This window comes from Rhinatrema bivittatum, chromosome 2 (assembly GCF_901001135.1).
Source record: "Rhinatrema bivittatum chromosome 2, aRhiBiv1.1, whole genome shotgun sequence".
Taxonomy (NCBI): domain Eukaryota; kingdom Metazoa; phylum Chordata; class Amphibia; order Gymnophiona; family Rhinatrematidae; genus Rhinatrema; species Rhinatrema bivittatum.
In genome coordinates this window covers 734858158-734879029 of record NC_042616.1, presented here as the reverse complement: position 1 = coordinate 734879029, position 20872 = coordinate 734858158, and the positions used below count along the sequence as shown (strand labels likewise).

The window sequence follows — 20872 nt, the reverse complement described above, 5'->3', positions numbered from 1 at the left end:
TCTAATAGAATATTATAAATTACAAGTGCATGTTTACTTTGGAAAAGGGACAACAGAAGCAATATGACTATGGCTTTAAAGTACTTGAAAAGTTAGAATATGAATCACTGACATACTGAGCAATATGGAAAATGCAAAACAATTTAAAATTAGAAAAATTATTTGAAATTCAGAAACAACTACTTTATAGTTAAGAGGATGGAATCTTCTACTTAGTTTATAAGATATAGTGCAAGGTACTCTTCGTTTAGTGATCTAGCAAACATTGGGTATAATTGTTTTTAATAAGTAACTAGAAAGAGGCTTAACCTGGTGATACAAGTATTTTAATCAATTTAACAGCTATGAACCAACTTTGGACTATTTTATTGTAAATTACTTTTATATATTATATGAAATAGCGGTAAATTCATATTAAAACTAAACTTTCCAAACTGTCAAGTACCCTCTTTGTAATGGGGTGAGTTTTGTGCTGCCATGTTTCATTTGCTATACCTGTTATACAAATTGTTTTCCTAAAGGAAATAACTAAAAAACCGGAAATCAGGTTGAGATGAGAGATTGGGATGATACAGCCTGCCTCTCTCCTCGATGAGGAATGATAGCAAGGTTCCCAACTGAATTGTAGGATATACAGAGAGTTGAAATAGATAGAACCACACTAGTTCTGGGCCAAGCTGAAGCAATGAGAATCATTTCCAGTTTATCATGTATCAATTTTTGAATTGTCTTGACTGCTAACAGCAGCAATGGAAATATGTACAGTAGATTTGCATTCCATTTGCATAGAAGAGTATCTGGAGCGAATCTGGACTCATTTGGAAAAATGGAGCAAAATCTCTCAATTTTCCAGTTGCTCTCTGATGCAAGCAGATTTATAAGATGGCCTCCCGAACAGAGAGAACAGGTCGTTCACCACTCTCTGATCCAATAACCACTTGTGCAGTCAGAAAAATGAACTGAGCTGACCTGGCAGTTTTGGACATTACTGGAGATATGTTGCTTGAACGTACGCCCTATGACCGACAGCACATGCCTAAATTCTTTGGACTTGCTTGTTCACATAGGACATTGCTACTTGACTGTGTGTTTGAATTAGAATTCTTCTTCATTGAGGTAGGTGAGTGAACGCCTGCAGGCTGTAGTGAATTGCTTGAAGTTTAAAAAGGTTTATCTGATACTGGTTTTCTGGTATTGATCATGTCCCTTGTGTTCGGTAGGTACTTGCCTGTTAGAGGCATCTGTCGCTAGTGTCATTTGAAGAGGAAGAATTTACATAGAGGAACCAATTTTGAGAACCTCTAAGATCAACCATCACTAGAGGAACATTTTAATCATTGGTGTTACCTTGGATGTGACAGAGATTGACAGAGTTGATCCCACTGCAACTGAAGGTTCCAATTAAGAGGTTTCATGTGTAAACAAGTGAACTGTTTACACCATATGTGACTGACTGCTGAAAGAGCCATGGACCAGGTCTTGCATTACATAGAAACATAGACATGACGGCAGAAAAAGACCAATCGGCCCATCCAGTCTGCCCAACAAGCTCCACACATTTTCCCATACTTATGTTTCATCAACTACCAAGTTCAGAGCCCTTGTTGGTAACCATTTGATTCAAATTTCCTGCCCTCCCCTGTTATTGATGCAGAGAGTAATGTTGGAGTTTCATCAAGGGTGGGTGAGCATAAGGCTTAATGGTTAAGGGTAGTAACCGCCGCATCAAGCAAGTTACCCGGATGCTTATTTACCCCTACTGCACAGATCAATGCCTTGTTGGATGTAGTCTGAATGTAATCCTGTTTTCCACATTTCCCCCTGCCGTTGAAGCAGGGAGCAACACTGTCTATGCATTCAAAGTGATGTATCAGGCTTAATTGGTTTAGGGTGGTAACCGCTGTAATAAGCAAGCCACGTCCATGCTTATTTGTTTACCCAGATTGTGAAGTTCAGTCCTTGTTGGTTGTTAGGACTTGAAGACAGACTGCCCTGCCTCTGGGAGGAACATGCTTTCCTTGACCAAATCTATTCAGACACCAATGAACTAGATTATTTTAAATGGGGCTATGTTTGATTTGGTGAAGTTGACAATAGACCCCAGAGACTGCAGTAGCTGTATTGTTTGATTCAGTGAATTCAAGACTCCTGTTTGGGAGGGACCTGTCACTATCCACTTGTCCAGATAGGGCTCCAGTTGGTGGAGGCATAGTAGGACTCCAAGCATTTGTAGCATATGTGATGTCCACAAGGGCAGTCTTCTTGGGCCCAATTATCTTCCTTTTTTTTTTTTATAGCACTGAAATGTGCTGAGGGGCTGCTGAGGCAGTGAGGCAAGAGAATTTAAGGGAAAAAAAAATCAGACAAACCTTCAATGGCAGCAGTCCATAATAGAGCCTAGAGATGCTATATTATTGTGGCAGGGCTTCTTTTTGGTAAGCATATCATTCTGATATTGGTATATGGACCAAATCAGTATGAACATGGCTTTTATTTTTTACTTGGTGACTCATGTGGTCTCTATGGACAGGGCACCTATTGTACTTGGGGGCAGATCTTAACTGTGTAGCTGACCCTGCTCTGGATTGACAATTGCATTCCATGAGCAGACCACTCAGTAGCACTAAAGGGATGCTGTTTTTATGTGACTCCCTACAGGTTCTTGATACTTGGAGAGTACTAAATCCCTGCACCAGAGACTTTACAACTGTGCACGCTCTGCTGATTCTAAGTCCAGACTTGGCTACCTGTTCATTTCTGATTTTATTTTTTCTTAACTGCAGAGCTCAGCTATTGATGTCTGATCACTGCCCGGTGACTTGTGTTTTATGGAGGCTGGGCTGATCATGACTTTTCTGGAAGCCAGCTAGTGCATAACAGTGTGTGATATAGTACTCTAGCCAGTTGGAAATAGTATGTTTGGCAACTGCTACACCCATTTTGTTGAGATCATAGGAAATGAATAGTTGAGAAGCCTGATGAGACTGCATTCTCTTCAAGTAGTAAACTAGGGGCCCTTTTGCAATCCAGAGTGTGAAGGGCCATTTCTTTTTTATGAGCAAAATAAATGCCTGATTCAGATTAAAAGCAGAGACCACTTTGGAAAGAAATTTTGGATGGGTGCAAAGCACTACTCTGTTGTGAAAGAACCAAAGATATGTTGAATACGAGACTAAAGCTTGAAGTTTCTCAGATTCTCTTGGCTGAAGTGGCAGCCATGAGAAATACCACTTTCTATGTAAGAAACGTCAGTGGTGCCAATCGCAACGGAAGACATTGAGGTTTCAGGCACAATTGGTTTTCAAACTGGTGATCTGATATGCCTTTCATGAATTTTGACAGCAAGAGATGAACAGAGATAGGCTAACCTTCCATCTAAGGGTGGTTCGCAGCTATAGCACCAAGGTGTACTTTCACTGATAAGTGCTGAGGCCTGAAGAGGACAAAGAGAATGAGTATTGAAACAGATCGCTAGGATCACATGCAGATGGGTCCAGAGACCCCATCTGGCATCAAGAGGAAAAATGTTTCCATTTAAAGCTGTATGCCTTTTTGGTAGACAGCTTTTGAGCTCAGATCCTCAACCTCTTTGGGTACAGCAAGTGAAGAAACAGGGTGCTCAATATTCACACAGTCAAGTTGTGGCTCGGAAAGAACAGACGACCTCCTTCCTGCATTAGTAGTGATGGATCAGATCCCAGGGGAATCAAAGAGTGGACCGACCACTTGACTAGATATGAAAACCATACTTTTTTGGGCAAAGCCAAAGCAATAAGGATCAGACATGCCCTGTCTTTGAGCACCTTCTGAACAGCCCTTGCTACTAGCAGAAATGGTTGAAGCGCATTGAAATCACTATGAAGCACAAAACAAAACGTTTCAACCTTCCTGTTATTTTCTGAAGCAAAGAGATTAAGACCTCAGAAGTCAAACAGTCTATTTGCCATTATTTGATTCAGTAACCACTTGTGAAGAAGGAAGATTTTGCAGAGGTGGTCTGCTAAGGTATTAATGATTCTGGGTAGATAGTTAGCTTACAGCGAGGCTCTGTATCTGACTGCACATTCTCAGATTCTTTGGAACTCCCAGCAAAGTGTCCAGAATCTTGTATGCCCCTGTTTGTTCACATAAAATATTGCTACTTGATTGTCTGTTTCAATCAGAATTCTCATTCCTTCAATAAGATGCATAAATAGCCTTTGTGCATGCCGGATTGTGCTCAGTTCTAGAAAGTTGATTTGTAGACAACCATCCGCTGCAGTCAAGGTGCCTATAATCTGCAAGAGACCTGTATGCGCGCCTCACCCCTTGGTGAATGCATCAGTAACCAAGGTCATTGTTATGCGGCAGGTGTGGAACCAAGGCCGATGGCCGCTTACCTTGGGAAGTAGATCTTCTAGGATCTGGAACTTCAATAAGTAGCAGTGGAATGTGAAGCTCCAGAAAGTCCAGATAGCCCAGAGGAACCAGAAGGTCCGGAGACCGCCTGGGTCAGAACTGGAAGCAGCAAGCAGGAACCAAGGCAGCAATCCGAAGGGCAGGCGGTAGACAGAATATCCAGTACAGTCCGGGTCAGGGCAGGCAGCTAGCAACAGGAACCAAGGCAACAATCCGAAGGGCAGGCGGCAGACAGAATATCAAGTACAGTCCGGGTCAGGGCAGGCAGCTAGCAACAGGAACCAAGGCAACAATCCGAAGGGCAGGCGGCAGACAGAATACCAAGGCAGACCGGGTCAAGCAGGCAGCAAGTCGTAGGAACACAGACCGAACACTCCAAACGCACTTGAGGCCGAAGCAAGAGAGGAGAGGAACAGCGTCCTTTAAATAGATCAAATTTCCTGCGCTGCCCGAGTCTGCCGCCAGCATCTGACGTCAAAAAGGGGGCGTGGCCGAACCCCGAGCCGCGCGGAGCCGAGGCACGGGAAGGATCAGCGTCGCTGATAGCGTCGACAGGTAACAGTACTCCCCCTGCAAGGCCCTCCTCTCTTCCCCCGAGGACCGGGTTTATGAGGAAATCGTTGATGGAACTTCCGAAGCAAGCGTGGTGCCTGTACATTCTGAGCAGGTTCCCACGAGTTCTCCTCAGGTCCAAAGTTCTTCCAGGCAATTAAATATTGAAGTTGTCCTCTACACCTTCTGGAATCCAGTATGTCCTCTACTTCAAATTGATTACCAGTCTGAATTAAAGGTACCTTAGGTCTCCTCTGTCTGGAAGGCCAGGACATAATTGCGGGTTTGAGTAAGGACACGTGGAAGGTGTTGTGAATCCGCAAGGAGGATGGTAACGATAGTCTGTAAGTGACAGCATTGATTTGTCTTTCAATAGGAAAGGGCCCAATAAAACGAGGGGCAAATTTTAATGAGGGCATGTGTAAGCGAAGATTGTGTGTACTCAACCATACGAGATCTCCAGCCTTGAGTCGAGGGCAGGAGATCTCCTCTTATCTGCCTGATTCTTCATTCTGGCTGCATTTTGCAAAAGTAAAGTTCGAGTTTCCTTCCATAATTTAATCATAGAGGCGATGGTGGTGTTGACCGCCGGACAATCAGAGGGGGTAGTAACAGGTAAGGGAAGTCGTGGATGTCTACCGAAAACTAAAAAAAAGGAGACCTCCCTGTGGCCTGGTGCAAATGATTATTGTGGCATATTTCTGCCCAGACCAACAAGGAAGCCCAGTTGTCCTGTCGCTGATTGACATAGGATCGAAGAAAGGCCTTCAGAGACTGATTTGTTCATTCCGAGAGTCCATTTGTTTGGGGGTGATAGGCAGAAGAAAATTCAAGCTTGATTTTGAGAAGTTTGCACAACTCTTTCCAGAATCGTGCTGTAAATTGCACTCCCCTATCCGAAACAATGCTGAGAAGCAATCCATGAAGACGGAAGATATGCTGAAGAAATAGGTGAGCCAACTCTGAAGCAGAAGGTAAGCTGGGCAGCGGAATAAAGTGAGCCATTCTGGAGAAATGGTCCACCACCACCCAGATAACAGTCTTGTTATCCGAGAGTGGGAGATCGGTGATAAAATCAGTGGCAATATGTGTCCAGGGTTTCATGGGCACAGGTAGTGGTTGTAAAAGTCCGAAAGGTTTTTGTCGCGGAGTCTTCTGAGCGGCACATACAGAGCATGATTCTACATAGGCCTTAATGTCTTTCTCCCACTGGGGCCACCAGTAGTGTCTGGAAACCAAATCCTTGGTACGTGAAATTCTCGCATGGCCCGCCAATTGAGCGCCATGTGCCCAACGGAGAACTTTCAATCGAAATCGTCTAGGAACCACTGTCTTCCCAATAGGAACCGTGAATGTGGCAGCCAGCTGTATTTGCGCAGGGTCAATTATGTAGTGAGGTGGTTCAGGTATATCTTCGCAATCAAAGCTCCTCGAAAGAGCATCCGCTCGCAGATTCTTTTGAGCAGGTCGGAAATGGAGAACGAAATTCTCCATTTCCGACCTGCTCAAAAGAATCTGCGAGCGAATCTACTAAAGAAGAGTGCCCAGCGGGCTTGACGAGGATTTAACCGTTGAGCCTTGGCCAGGTATTCAAGATTTTTGTGATCCGTATAAACTGTCACAGTATATCGAGCGCCTTCTAGGAGATGACGCCATTCTTCAAAAGCCAACTTAATCGCCAATAGCTCCCGATCTCCTATAGTATAGTTTCTCTCTGCTGGTGAAAACTTTTTGGAGAAAAAACGCACAAGTTACCAGGCCCCCCTCCTCTGCCGTCTGTAGTAAAACCACCCCCACTCCCACAGCAGAGGCATCTACTTCCAGGATAAAAGGTTTAGAGGAGTCGGGACGTTTGAGACATATGTCCTTGGTGAATTCCTTTTTTAACTGAAGGAAGGCATTGACGGCCTCCTCTGGCCAATTCTGAATAGATGCTCCTTTCTTAGTTAGGGCAGTAAGGGGGGCTACTAGGGAAGAAAAATTTGGAATAAATTGTCTGTAGTAGTTTGAGAAACCCAGAAATCTTTGTAAGGATTTTAAGCCTATGGGTTGTGGCCAATTCAAAATAGCCTTAAGTTTGCTTGGGTCCATGGATAATCCCTTGTCGGAAATAATATATCCCAAAAACGGTAACTGCTCTTTATGGAAGACACACTTTTCCAATTTGGCAAACAGCTTATTCTCCCTAAGGCGCTGTAGTACCTGTCGCACATGTAGCTGATGATGTTGCGGGTTTTTGGAAAAAATAAGTATATCATCTAGGTAGACGATAACATGAGAATAGAGGAGATCGCGAAAGATGTCATTGATCATGGCTTGGAATACAGCCGGAGCATTACACAGCCCAAACGGCATTACCCTGTATTCATAATGTCCGTCATGAGTGTTAAATGCCGTTTTCCACTCATCTCCGGCTCGTATGCGATTCAAATTGTAAGCTCCTCTTAAGTCCAACTTGGTGAAAATTCGAGCTCCTTTAATCCGGTCGAAGAGTTCTGAAATGAGCGGAATAGGATATCTATTTTTCCTGGTAATGTTGTTTAGGCCACGGTAGTCAATACAGGGTCTCAAAGACCTTCTTAACAAAAAAAAAAACCCCGCTCCAGCAGGGGATGTAGAGGGTCTGATAAAACCATGTGCTAAGTTCTCCTCATTACATTGTTTCAGAGCTAGTGACTCCGGTTCGGACAGGGTATAAATCCTACCCCTGGGAGGAGTCTTCCCAGGAAGAAGGTCAATGGCACAATCGTACTGTCGATGCGGTGGTAAGGATTCAGCTTGTTGTTGGCTGAATACGTCCGTAAATTCTTCATAAGGGACAGGAATACCAGAAGAGAGCTGAGTAACTTGAATCCGACATTTCTGAATGTTCTTTAAGCAATTTTGGAAGCAGAATGGACTCCAATTGGCGAGTTGTGAAGAGGCCCAATCCAGTCAAGGTTGATGTGTCCTTAACCAAGGTAACCCTAAGATTATTTGGTTGACCGAAGAAGGGAGAACTTACAACTGAATGCTCTCTTGATGCAGAATTCCAGAATTTAAGAGAATGGGTTTGGTAATCTGAGATATCTGGACTCCCACCGGTTGCCCAGTTACAGACGTGACTGAGAGAGAATTGGGTAACGGATCCACCGGAATGTGATGGATTTCAATCAGTCTCTGATCAATGAAATTGCCGGCCACCCCAGAATCAATGAAGGCTTGAAGATGAATCAATTGGCCCTTATGGGTGATGGTTACTGGAACTAGTATTTGTGGAGAGGAAGCAACGGGACCCAGGGAGGCCTCTCCTATCCGACCTAGGTCCGAGCGTTTCCCGATTTGTTGGGACACTTGTTAATGAAGTGGCCGGGAGTGGCGCAATACGTACAAAGATTTCCCAACCTTCGTCATTGGCGTTCCGCAGGAGTTAATCGAAATCTATCTATCTGCATGGGTTCCTCAATGCTTCCAGCTGCTTCAGTCGGACGTGGAGGAACAACCGGTTGCTGAAATGTGGGAGCCAGCCGAAAAGTCTTTCGAGAAGCAGTTCGCTCCCGTGCCCTTTTTTGAAATCAGAGGTCTAATCGAACGGCTTACCGAATGAGGTCCTCCAAGGACTCCGGAGGGTCCCTGCCTGCCAATTCATCCTTGATATTTTCAGACAGCCCCTGATGAAAAATAGCGGTGAGACTGTCCTCGCCCCAAGCAAGTTCTGTCACCAAGGTTCGGAACTGAATGGCGTATTCACCCACTGATTGAGAGCCTTGCTTGATTTGTAGTAAGTCATTGGCTGCTGAGGTAGAACGTCTGGGTTCGTCAAAAATAAGTCTGAATTCTTTCAGGAATATATCCAAGTTATTAAGCATAGGATCATCTCTCTCCCAAAGAGGGGATGCCCAAGCCAGAGCCGGACCCTCCAGTAAGGACAGGATAAAGGTGGTCTTGGTCTTATCGGACGGAAAGGAGGATGGTTGCAGAGAAAAATGCATCCGGCATTGGTTAATAAATCCCCTACATAAAGCTGAAGTTCCATTAAATCGTGGTGGGGCGATAATCGGATAGGAGTCGAAGGTACAGTGGTGGTGGTTACTGGAACTGCAGGAGTGTGGGTCAAAGCATCCATGCGAGCCACTAGTCGATCGAGTACTCCTGTTACTTGATCAAGGACCCCTTGTTGCTGTTGAAGCCGGGAGGCCAAGCCGGGGAAGGCCTGCAGAGTGGTCAAATTGACTGGATCCATGGCTTCGGCCTACTGTTATGCGGCAGGTGTGGAACCAAGGCCGATGGCCGCTTACCTTGGGAAGTAGATCTTCTAGGATCTGGAACTTCAATAAGTAGCGTGGAATGTGAAGCTCCAGAAAGTCCAGATAGCCCAACAGAGGAACCGGAAGGTCCGGAGACCGCCCGGGTCAGAACTGGAAGCAGCAAGCAGGAACCAAGGCAGCAATCCGAAGGGCAGGCGGTAGACAGAATATCCAGTACAGTCCGGTCAGGGCAGGCAACTAGCAACAGGAACCAAGGCAACAATCCAAAGGGCAGGCGGCAGACAGAATATCCAGTACAGTCCAGGTCAGGGCAGGAAGCTAGCAACAGGAACCAAGGCAACAATCCGAAGGGCAGGCGGCAGACAGAATACCAAGGCAGACCGGGTCAAGCAGGCAGCAAGTCGTAGGAACACAGACCGAACACTCCAAACGCACTTGAGGCCGAAGCAAGAGAGCAGAGGAACGGCGTCCTTTAAATAGATCAAATTTCCCACGCTGCCCGAGTCTGCCGCCTGCATCTGATGTCAAAAAGGGGGCGTGGCCGAACCCCGAGTCGCGCGGAGCCGAGGCACGGGAAGGATCAGCGTCGCTGATAGCGTCGACAGGTAACAGTCACTTGATGTGACAATGTTTGAAAGGGAGGTCCTACTTACAGGACTGCAGGGCTGAGCCAACACTGAAGGGATGTTTTCATTTCCCTTGTGATCTTCACAATGAGACAAGGGCTGAGCAGCTGGTCCCACAGAAAACAAAGGATCTTCTGAAAGGGGTCTCATGCTGAGATGGGTCAGAGGAACTACATATGCCACCATTACTGTGTGGCCAAGAACCACCAGGTCAGCTCAAGCTAGGATTTGATTTCCTTGCAACAGGTTCCGAACCAGAGCTAGGAGACAGAAAGCCCTTTCAAACAGAAGTAAGGTTCTCTCCTCCAGTGAGTCTATTCAAGATCTGATGAATTTTATCTTTTGGGTAGGAACAATATTCAATCTGGCGTTGAATAGTTATTTTTAAGGAGTTTTAATACTCCTTTCTGTGAAGGCCCCATCACTAACCAAGGAAAAGATGCAGATCCTTTGACAGCACAGATATACCGCCACCCCTGCCAGTCTTTGTGAAGACTCTTGGGCCATTGAGAGGCCAAATGGAAGGATCTTGTATTGGAAGTATGTCTTATCTACTGTGAACCTGAGAAATTTCCAGTAAGAGCCGTGGATGTGAATATGAGAATACACATCTTTCAGATCCAGAGCCTACATCCAGACACCCGGCTGCATGAAGGGGAGAATCGGGTGGAGGGCATTCATCTTGAACTTCTCTCATTACAGATTCCTGTTCAGCTTTTGTAAATCCAGGATAGGTTTCAAACCCCAATTTCTTGGGGACAGGAATTAGGAGTAGAACCCCTTTCCACATTCCTGGGGGCCAGAACAGAAGCTATTGCCTGATGTCTGAGAAGTGACTACACTTCACGGTGAAGTCGAGCCACATGAGAGAGATCTGAATTGATGGAATGTTTGGCTGACCACAGTAACTATGCTGCAGCTGGTCTCATTCACTCCAGGGCCTACTGACTTCTTTGTGGCTGAATGCTGCCATCACCACGCTGATGCCTGCCTCCTTTTGTAGGCCCGACTGCGGAATAGGCCGTGGCGCTGAAGGATGACGTTATTGCTGCCGAGATTTAAACCCCAGCTGCCTGGCTGCTGGCTCCTCAGCTGCAGGTCATCCTGCTTTCAGCTTTGTTTGCTGCTTTGGATCATCCTTGTTCTAGTTCTTATCTTGTTTCTAAGACTTTATCTGTGCTGTCTGATTCCTTGTTGCCTGATTTCAGCCCGGATACTGACTCTGCCTGATTTCCACCTGCCCTGACCTCTACTCGATTACAGACTCTGCCTAAATGCTCTTCTGCTGGGTATTTGCCTAAGTCTTGCTGGCCTCAGAAACCAAGGGCTCAACCTGCAGGGAAAGAGGCTGGTATAGATGAAGCCTCACCTCAATCCCAGCCCAGAGCATGTTCGCCTGCTGTTGGCATGAGCCCAGCTATGTCCGCATGCTTGTCAGCAGCAACTACGCTACAGCCCTATGGACTTACATCCACGACAGGTTGCTGAGACCATGAGTTTGTGGCAGGCCATTCCTGGTTTGGCCCACCAGGTGCAGCAGCAACAGGAGCAATTGAATCAGATGGTAGGTTTGCTTCAAGGTTTAACTTTATGCATATCAGGCTGCATGCCTTCAGTCTCTGATCTCTGCACTGCATCACCCATCCCGTCTCTGCCGGTGCCAGTATGCACACCAGCATCTGTGCCTCATCTAGCACCATGACCCAGGTACAATGGGGACCTCAAGACTTGTCGAGACTTTATAAATTAGTGCCTGATGCACTTTAAGCAAGCATTCCCTGTGACTGTATCAAGGTGACCTTCATCTTATCACTACTCGCCAGCCCCACTTTAGCCTAGGTATCTCCCCTCTGGGAGAGGAACAGGCCCCTCATGGGGAATCTGGAGGAATTCCTAGTGCAATTCTGAAGAGTCTTTGACGAGCTTGGACACTGTTCCTTTGTGGAGTTGCCTCAACTGTGCCAGAGAAGCAAAACCATAGGTGGATACACTATCCAGTTTTGGCCCCTTGCTTCTGAACTATATTGGAACCAACAGAACTCTGTAGCCATCTTTTGGCAGACCGTATTAAATATGAACTGACTGGAAGGGATGTACCCTCAGATTTAGATGACAATCATGTTCTGCATTCATGTCAGATTTCAGGAACGAGCCAGCCCTTGAAGCTGGCCCCCCCTGCTTCCAAAGATCGCTGGTCATTCCACCCAGGGAGGTCATGCCACACTCCTCCACAGAGAAACTTAGGCAGCTTGGAAGAGCCAAACTCTTTGAAGAGGAGAAACAGCAATGCAGATGCCTTAACCTATGCCTGTACTATACAGGATTGGGCCACTATACCACTGTGTCTAGAGAAGCTAGGAAACTCCTGAGCCTAGGGCTGGTAGAGGAGGCAGCCCTAGGTCCCTCATATTCTCCTCCCTGCATGCAAATGCTGTTTCCAGTAGTATTAAAGACTAGTTCGATGGTCATATCTGCCAACACCTTCCTAGATTCTGGGGTGGCTAGGAACTTTATCAAGGAAGACCTGGTAAGAAAGTACACTCTCCCAGTAATCCAGCTGGCTTTGACTTGTCACAATATCCTCAGTGAATGAAGAGCTCCTACCAGGGAAGCTACTGATGACCACCACGCCTTTCACTTTCCAGACAGGAGTCCTACATCTGGAGCAAATTACCTTCTATGTTCTACTCAAGTTTGTAAATCCCATTATTCTGGGGTTATCTTGGCTCAAGGAACAACTCCACAGTTGAGTGGGCATCAACAGAAATCATCCAGTGGGGAGCCCAACTGCTTCCAGAAGTGCATACAACCTGTGCCACTACCTCTGGCTGTCACTCTGGCTACACTGCCTTACCATCTGAGCTTCCACAGCCTATATAGATATCTTTAATAAGAAGCAAGTTAAGATGCTACCACCCACAGGTCTTACTACTGTGCCACTGACTTCCTTCCCAGTAAGGCTCCACTTTGCAGCAGGGTTTACCCTCCTTCGGTCCCAGAAACACAGGCCATGTCCAACTATATAAAGGAGAACCTTAAATGTGGATTCAAACTTCCACTTCTTCAGCTAGGGCTGGATTTTTCTTTATGGGGAAGAAAGATGGATCCCTGTAGCCTTGTATTGATTATTGCAGCCTCAGTGCTATTACTAAAATAAACCGTTACCTGCTACCCCTTATAATTGAACTATTTGATAGCCTCCAGGGGACTATCATCTTTATGTAACTAGATCTCCAAGGCACATATAATCTTGTAAGGGTTCGTGAGGGAGATGAATGGAAGATGGCATTCAATACTCGGTATGGCCAATACAAGAACTTGGTCATGCTGTTTGGCTTTTGCAATGTCCCTGCAGTGTTTCAGTACATGGTAAAAAAAAAATCTTCAGTGATCTCTTACAATCGTACATTCTAGTCTATCTGGCTGACATCCTTATTTGCACCTACTCCCTTGCTCAACATAGAGAATACATCATAACCATCCTGCAATTACTGGGGCAGAAGTGGCTGTACACCAAATTAGAGAAGTGCTCATTTTAGCAAATAATTACCCTTTTTGGGCTACCTTATCTCTAGCCAAGGTCTCCAGATGGACCTCGACAAGCTGGTTGCCATCTAGAACTGGCCCCAACCAGTGGGTCTCAAAGTCCTTCAGCGATTTTTTGGATTCATTAATTATTGTCTGTACATCCACAATTACTTCTCCATAGCGGCACCTCTCACCTCCCTAAGCAAAAAGGGTTCTGATTCTCTGAACTGACCCAAGGTAGCACGGTCCAAGCGTTTTAACAGTTTAAGTCAGTCTTTCTTGATGTCTCCTAGCTTCAAGCACCCTGACTCCCAGAAACCCTTCTTCATGGGTACTCTGCTTTTCCAACCAAATACCAATGGGAAAATTACCTTGTGTTTCTTCTTTTCAAAGAAATTCACACCATCCAAAAAGAACAATAAAATTGGAGACCAGGAACTTCTGGCAATGAAGTTTGCCTTCAAATAATGTAGACATCTTTTAGATGGAGTAGTTCATCCCATCACCATTTACATGGATCACAAAAACTCCAGTATCTGCAGCAGGTACAAAGGTTGAACTTCAATGGGCAAGGTGGTCACTTTTTTTTTTTTTTTTTTAAATTAACTATTTTCTTCTGACATTCCATCCAGGGGAAAGAATTAACAAGCTGATGCTCTCTCACATTCTTGTGAGCTAATGGACACCTAAAAAGACCTCACAGCACATTGTTGAGCCATCCAACCTCTATTACAGTACCAGTAGGATGGAACCCAAACATCTTAGGGAGAAGATTCTCTGTTGAGCCCATGACTACAGGCTAGCTGGATATCCAGGCATTTGCAAGACTTTGGACCTTCTATTCCGGCAGTACTGGTGGCCCCAACTCCATAAGGACATATGGAACCATGTGGAATCCTGTCCAGCCTACACAGGCAATAAGCTTTCCATTTCATGCCCCTGGGGACTCCTTCAACTTCTCTCAGTTCTACAAAAACTATGGACCCATATAGGATGGATTTCGTAACCAATCTTCCCCCGTTCAAGAGGTGCACCATTATCTGGGTAACTGTTGACCGTTTTACAAAGGTGACCCATTTTTTCCTCTTCCAGGATTACCTACAGTCTCCGAATATTGACCCGTCACTTCTTCCATGTGCTCCATCTACAAGGCTTACCAGAGCATATCGCCAGTGAAAGAGGGACTCAATTTACCTCTAAATTCTGGAAACATCTATGCCAGAAATTCATCATCATCCTTGATTTGTCATCTGCCTACCACCTCCAATCTAATGGGCAAATGGATGCACCACTCAAATCTTAAAGGCTTTCCTGAAGGCCTCTGTGAATGACAAACACAATAACAAGGCCTTTGTTTCCCTGGGCTTTTTGTCACAACAATCATGTGGGGGAGGTAAGCAGGTTCCTCACCCTTTACCATTGTATACAGACACCCTCCTGAGATCCCATTTTCTACAACTCTGGCGGCCCCCCTGCCTGATAGTGGAACACACTGCTCGTAACCTTGGGACTCATGGAGAAAGACTACCATCTCCATCTTCTGGTGGCTGAATGCTACAAAAGAGGGCCCAATAAGAAGCATCACTCTGTGCCTAAGTTTCAGGAAGGAGACAAGGTCTGGCTGAGTACCTGGAATCTCTGCCTAAAGACCCCCTCTATTTATTATTTATTTATTTATTTAACGGCTTTTCTATGCCGACATTCGTAAGGCACATCATGCCGGCTTACAAAGAACTGATAAGAGGAAATACAGAGAACAAAAACCAAAAGGTTGATAACATAAAGAGGTAAATTCAAAAGGGGAAAAAGGGGCATTATACAACAGATATTTGAGGGCTAGGAGAGCAAAAGGGCAGAGATGTGGGGGGGGGGGGGGGAGAACTTTGTACAGTCGATATCTGAAAGGCTAGGAGAGCAAAAGGGCAGGGATGTGGGGAAAGAACTTTATACAGATGATATTGATGTCTTAACTTAAGCTGGATTAATGGAGGGAAATTAGCGTGCTAAAGATTCAGGGAAAGGTGAGGAGGGGGGCATAGGGGTGGAGGTACGGAGGCTGGCTGAGGAGGATCTAAGGTCTATGTTATGTTTGTGTCGGGGTAGGCTTGCTTGAAGAGCCAAGTTTTGACTCCTTTTTTTAATTTGGTGAGAGACAGCTCTATACGGAGTGGGGCGGGGAGGGAGTTCCAGAGGGAGGTACCAGCTATGGAGATAGCCCTTTCTCTGGTGAGTGACAGATGTGCAGACTTGAGGGACGGGGTGTGTAGGGTGCCAGCATGGGCACTTCTTGTGGGGCGGTTCGAGGTGCGGAAATGGGGCATTTCTTCGAGCCAGGTGTGGTTGAATTTGTGTAGTGAGCAATGTAGAATGGTCAATGCTTTGTATTGAGATCGGAAGGCGATTGGTAGCCAATGCAGTTCCTTTAAAATAGGGGTGATGTGGTCCGTCTTGCGAGTATTTGTTATGATTCTGGCCATGGAGTTTTGGAGGATCTGGAGTGGCTTGATGGTGGAGGCCGGGAGGCCGAGTAGCAGGGAGTTGCAGTAGTCCAGTTTTATATAGTGGTCTGGACTACCGTGCGGAAGTCTTAAGCGTGTAGTAAGGGTTTGAGTTTTCTGAGGACATTTAGTTTGTAGAAACCTCCTTTAAGGAGGGAGTTGATGTATGGTTTGAAATTTAGTTGATGGTCTAAGATGACACCCAGGTCTCTAACTGCTCGTAATTGGTGTGGTGTATTAGTTGTGTTGTGTAGTGTATGGTGGGAAGTGCCATCAGGGTGGTTGGAGATGAAGAGTAGTTCCGTTTTAGCTGCGTTCAGGGCTAAGTGGATGTTAGCTAACATAGAAGTTATGGAGGAGAGGCAAGATTCCCAGAAGAGCATGGATTCATCAATGGATTTTTGGATCGGTATGAGAATCTGCACATCGTCTGCGTATAAGAAGAATTTCAATCCCAGGTTGGAGAGTAGTTGACAAAGTGGTAGGAGGTAGATGTTAAACAATGTGGACGATAGAGAGGAGCCTTGGGGGACACCTTGTGTGATTGGGATGTGTGAGGATTGGTTTCTGTTGATTTTTACTATGTATTCTCTCTGGTTAAGATAGGTTAAGGGCGTTGCCCTCTCCTGGTTCTCCTCCTATCTTAACCAGCAATGGTTGCCAGCAATGCCAGTTTCTGGTTCTCCTCCTATCTTTTTTTTTTTTATTATGCATTTTCATAATTACAGACATTTAATAGATGTCAGGTATAGCAGATATATATATTCAATTTTTTGGGTATTATTTCACATTTTTCATCTAGCTTACAAAAACGAATACATCTAGATAGAAATTAAATAATTAACATCCAAAATATTAGACTTTCTGCTTGTTACTTTTATACTAGTATGGGAAATCCAAGTTATTTAGAGCAGTTATTTCATAAGTAACTTTATCATATTACTGAGGGTAGGCAATTATATTTATATCGCTGAATAACTTATCCTTTATCTGAAGTCCATTGGTGAGTCTGTATGAAACTTCTCAATTGTTCCGGTTCGTAAAAAACATATCTGCTCCCTTCTACTTTCATTACACATTTGCATGGAAACCTCAAGATTGCCTGGGCTCCATGCATTCTAATCTGAGGTAATAAAGTCAGGAAATTCTTTTGTCTCCTCTGTGTCTCCTTGGAGACATCCGGATAAATCCATATTTTCTGATTCAGATATGTTACAGAACGATTTTGAAGAAATGTCTTCATGATTAAATCTCTGTCCTTAATCGATTTGAATTTAACCAACATTGTTCCTCTTCCTTCCACTTGTTGTTGCTGTGACGTCTCCAAGAACTCGGTGATATTCAATACATTTTCTCCAATTTCCCCTTGGTTATCAATATTTTCTTGAATTGAAGACACAAAATATACTTTATTTATTTGCGGTAATTCTTCATTAGAAATCTTTAATATCTCTTTCAAATAATTTTTAAATTGTTCCAATGGAGATATTAATTTGCATTTCGGGAAATTTATAACCCTTATATTTGTATTTCTCAGTTCATTCTCTATGGACTCTAGTTTTCTGTTTATTACAGCTTCACCTCTAATAATGGTACTCTGAACAGTTTCCATTTTATTTATTTTCCCTTCCATAGTTGAAATTCTTTCTAATTGCCCAGCTGTATCTTTTTTTAAGTTGAAAATTGAATCTTGAGATGTTCTTAAACCCTCTGAGATAGTCATGAGGGAATTCTGGAGTGTAGAAATAGCGAACCATAGAGATTCTAAAGTTATATTTTTGGGACGCTCCAAGGGTTTTAGAGTTGGAAAAGATGCCGGTTGTATCACAACATTTAAATCTGTAATATCTTTAAACCTATCCAAAGGCAATTCAGGGATAGTTTCTCCACCTCCAGTTATTCCTCGGCTTTCGGAGAGTTCCCCTCCCCCAACTGGGGTGGAAATCCTAGTTCCACCTTCTACAGTAGAAGCCACGATCTCCCCTGACAGGCACACCTCGGGAGTACTCACCCCAATTGACGGAGTCCGTTGTTGGGAAGAATCTGTGCCTGCAGCTTGCATTCTACTTGGGGGGAGGGAGTCAGCGGTGCCCCAGGACTGAGCGTTGTTTCACCCGCCGGCGACGTCTGCTCTCCGAACGTCGCATGCGCGGGATTCTCTGAGGTTCCCATTGCCTGGGGGAAAAACTCCGGGATAGATGTCTGTTGCAACGGCAAATCGGGGGTACCCGAGGACATCCCCCTTACTTTGCCTTTTCTTTTGGTGTGCGGCATAATTCTCCGCTAGTAAAGAGAGAAAAGGTAACATGCACCGGAGACACAATCGGGAGCTTCGCCTCTACGTCCACTCAGATCGGCGCCATCTTGGACTCCCCTCCTATCTTAACCAGCAATGGTTCTCCTCCTATCTTAACCAGCAATCGTTCTCCTCCTATCTTAACCAGCAATGGTTGCCAGCAATGCCTATTTCTGCCAGGCGGGTCAGTAGGATTTACAAAGTTCTCGCTTCATTGGGCCATTCCTTATGGACACAACTCCTTCGATGCATCTTTATTGAAGCCTTTGGTACTCTCTTGGCCATCCTGGTGGACATCCATTCAGCCAGCCATACCCATAGATTCCTATAACGACTATGAAGTTCAAGAGATATTGGATTCCAAGAGAATATGGGGGAACTCCATTATCTCATCTCATGGAAAGGCTACGGTCCAGAAGAAAATACTTGGGAACCTGCTAAGGACATCCAAACTCTCCCAACTTACCCTGAAGTTCTAACGCCTCTTACCTAAGCCTAAACCTAAGCCCAGGGACTTGGGGAGGGTGCATAGGGGGGGAGGTAATGTAATGTTTAGCCGAAAGTAGTAACTGTGCCATGGCTGACCTCACTCACCCTGGGACCCTCCGACTTCTCTGCGGCTAGACACCGCCATCACCATGCTGATGCTGGCCTCCTTCCCTAGGCACACGCACGCCTCACTCCTTTGTACACCCTGTTATAGGAACAAATTATGGCGCTAAAGGATGTCACCACCGCATGAGATTTAAACCCCAGCTGCTGGTATGCCGATGCCTCAGCAACAGGTCGTACTGGTGCTGGTTGCTTTGAAATCCTGCCTTGTTCCAGTCCTTGCCTCCTCTTTTTTTTTTTTTTAATTTTATTTTTATTGAATTTCAATTTTATACAATCAAACTCTTTTGCTACAGAAATGGAAATTAAATAATTATAATAAGAACTATTATACATTCTTAAGAAAAACATAATCCATCTGTAGCAAAAATTTTTAAACATAAACTTTTATAGGCAATATAGCGAGGGCAAGATATTTTTAAGCAGTATATTCCAAGGAAATATTTTAACTTTAAAGTAAGCATAGCACATGCTCTTTTCTAACTATTAACCAAATGCTCCTGAGAATAATTAGGAATGGGAGTCCAAATATTGCCTCAACTGCTCAACTTCGTGAAATAAATATCGATTCCCTTGATAAACAATTATGCATCGGCATGGGAATCTTAAGAAATATTTAGCTTGTCTGGAAATCACTTTACTTCTCATCTGAAGAAACAGTTTCCTTTTCTGCTGCATTCCTCTTGTTATGTCAGGAAAAATTCTTATCTATTTCCCATAAAACAAATCCTTCTGCTTACGAAAATATATCTGGAGAATTCTATCTCTGTCCAAGAGCCTTGAGAAGGTTACTAAAAGTGTGGCTCTTTTCTCAATCATGGTCTCATAAGATCTTTCAATTATATCCGACAAATTGTCTTCTGATTTTTCCTCTTGATTTTCCTCGCCTCTTCTTGATGGCAAATAAAGAATCTTTGAGATTAGAGGCAACGATGTTTCTGCAAACCCCAATATATTAAGAAAATAACTTTTCAAAAGTTCCTTATGTGGTATCCATTTTGTTTTAGGAAAATTGAGGAACCTTAAGTTAGGCCTCCTCATTTCATTTTCATAGAGTTCCAATTTATGTCGCATTATGGAATCAGATTTAATCAGTTCTGTCTGCACTTCTTTTTGTTTTATTACATCTACCTCAATTTCTGCAATCTTTTTTTCCATTATGGAAATCCTCTTCTCTTGATTCTGAACATTAATAACATTCTCTCTAACCATATTTGTGAGATCACCAATAGCTTTATTTAAAGTCATTATAGCTTTCCATATAACTTCTAGCATTACCTTCTCAGGCATTTCAAGTTGTGTCGGCAGTACTTCAAATTTGGATTCCTCTTTTCCTTTCTCAGGGGCATGCCTTTCCTCGGGCTCACGCAGTCCTCCCTCATACCTTTCATCAGGTCCCCGTTCTTCTGGAGTCACTGAGATATCTAGCTCACCAGCTATATCTCTCCTGATGATCGGTGTCCTTGGGATCTGTTGTTCCATTAGCGTTGTCCCTAGTTGTTCACCCCTCCATTCTACGAGGGGGCCTTTTGGAGGAGTCGGCTTGATTGGTTGTCCGGGGCTGAGGGATGTTTCTGCTGGCCCGGAGTCTCGCGGCTGCTCCCCGCTCGCTTCTCCAGTGGCCCCTCCCACCGGTAACGGTAGCATGGTTCTCCCGAAGGCGTCTTCAATTCTGAGTTGCCTAGCCGCTTCTGTTGGAGTCGAGGTAAACTCACAAATCTTAGCTTTACGCTTTGTATGCAGCATATTTTACTAAGTAGAAAAGTTCAGAGAGAATTAATAAAGTAGGCAAAACTCAGGAGCTGCAATGCCTGCGTGCTGCTATGCGGCGGCCATCTTGCCCCAGTCCTTGCCTCCTCTGACTGATCTCTCATTGCCTGACCTCAGCCCACATACAGACTCAATAAGCAGTATGAGGGTGATCTGTAACCTGTCTTATACTGTGCACTTCTTTTCCCCCTCCCCGCACCTATCGGGACTGGCAGTGCTACAGACAATTTTCTCTATTATCCCTTATACTTATATAATCCGAATAGCTCAGAAAAGACTACAGGATTTATCCACAAAATTACTTTTATGTCAGACTTTTCAGGTTTAGCAGTTAGAATAAAACAA

General features: G+C 44.6%; 1 protein-coding gene across 6 annotated transcripts in view; it reads right to left on the bottom strand.

Moving 5' to 3' along the window:
* The window catches only part of ZHX1 (zinc fingers and homeoboxes 1), a 114969-nt gene that overhangs the window by 1980 nt on the left and 92117 nt on the right, over window positions 1-20872 (bottom strand). Inside the window, exon 4 of one of the 6 annotated variants that reach the window (XR_003854913.1) lies at window positions 20036-20448. The exons of 4 other annotated variants lie outside the window; for them this stretch is intronic. The gene's annotated coding sequence lies outside the window, so the exon portion shown is untranslated. Of the gene's footprint in view, window positions 1-13722; window positions 13888-20035; window positions 20449-20872 lie in introns of all 6 variants that reach the window. One more of the 6 variants, XR_003854912.1, reaches the window with a different exon arrangement.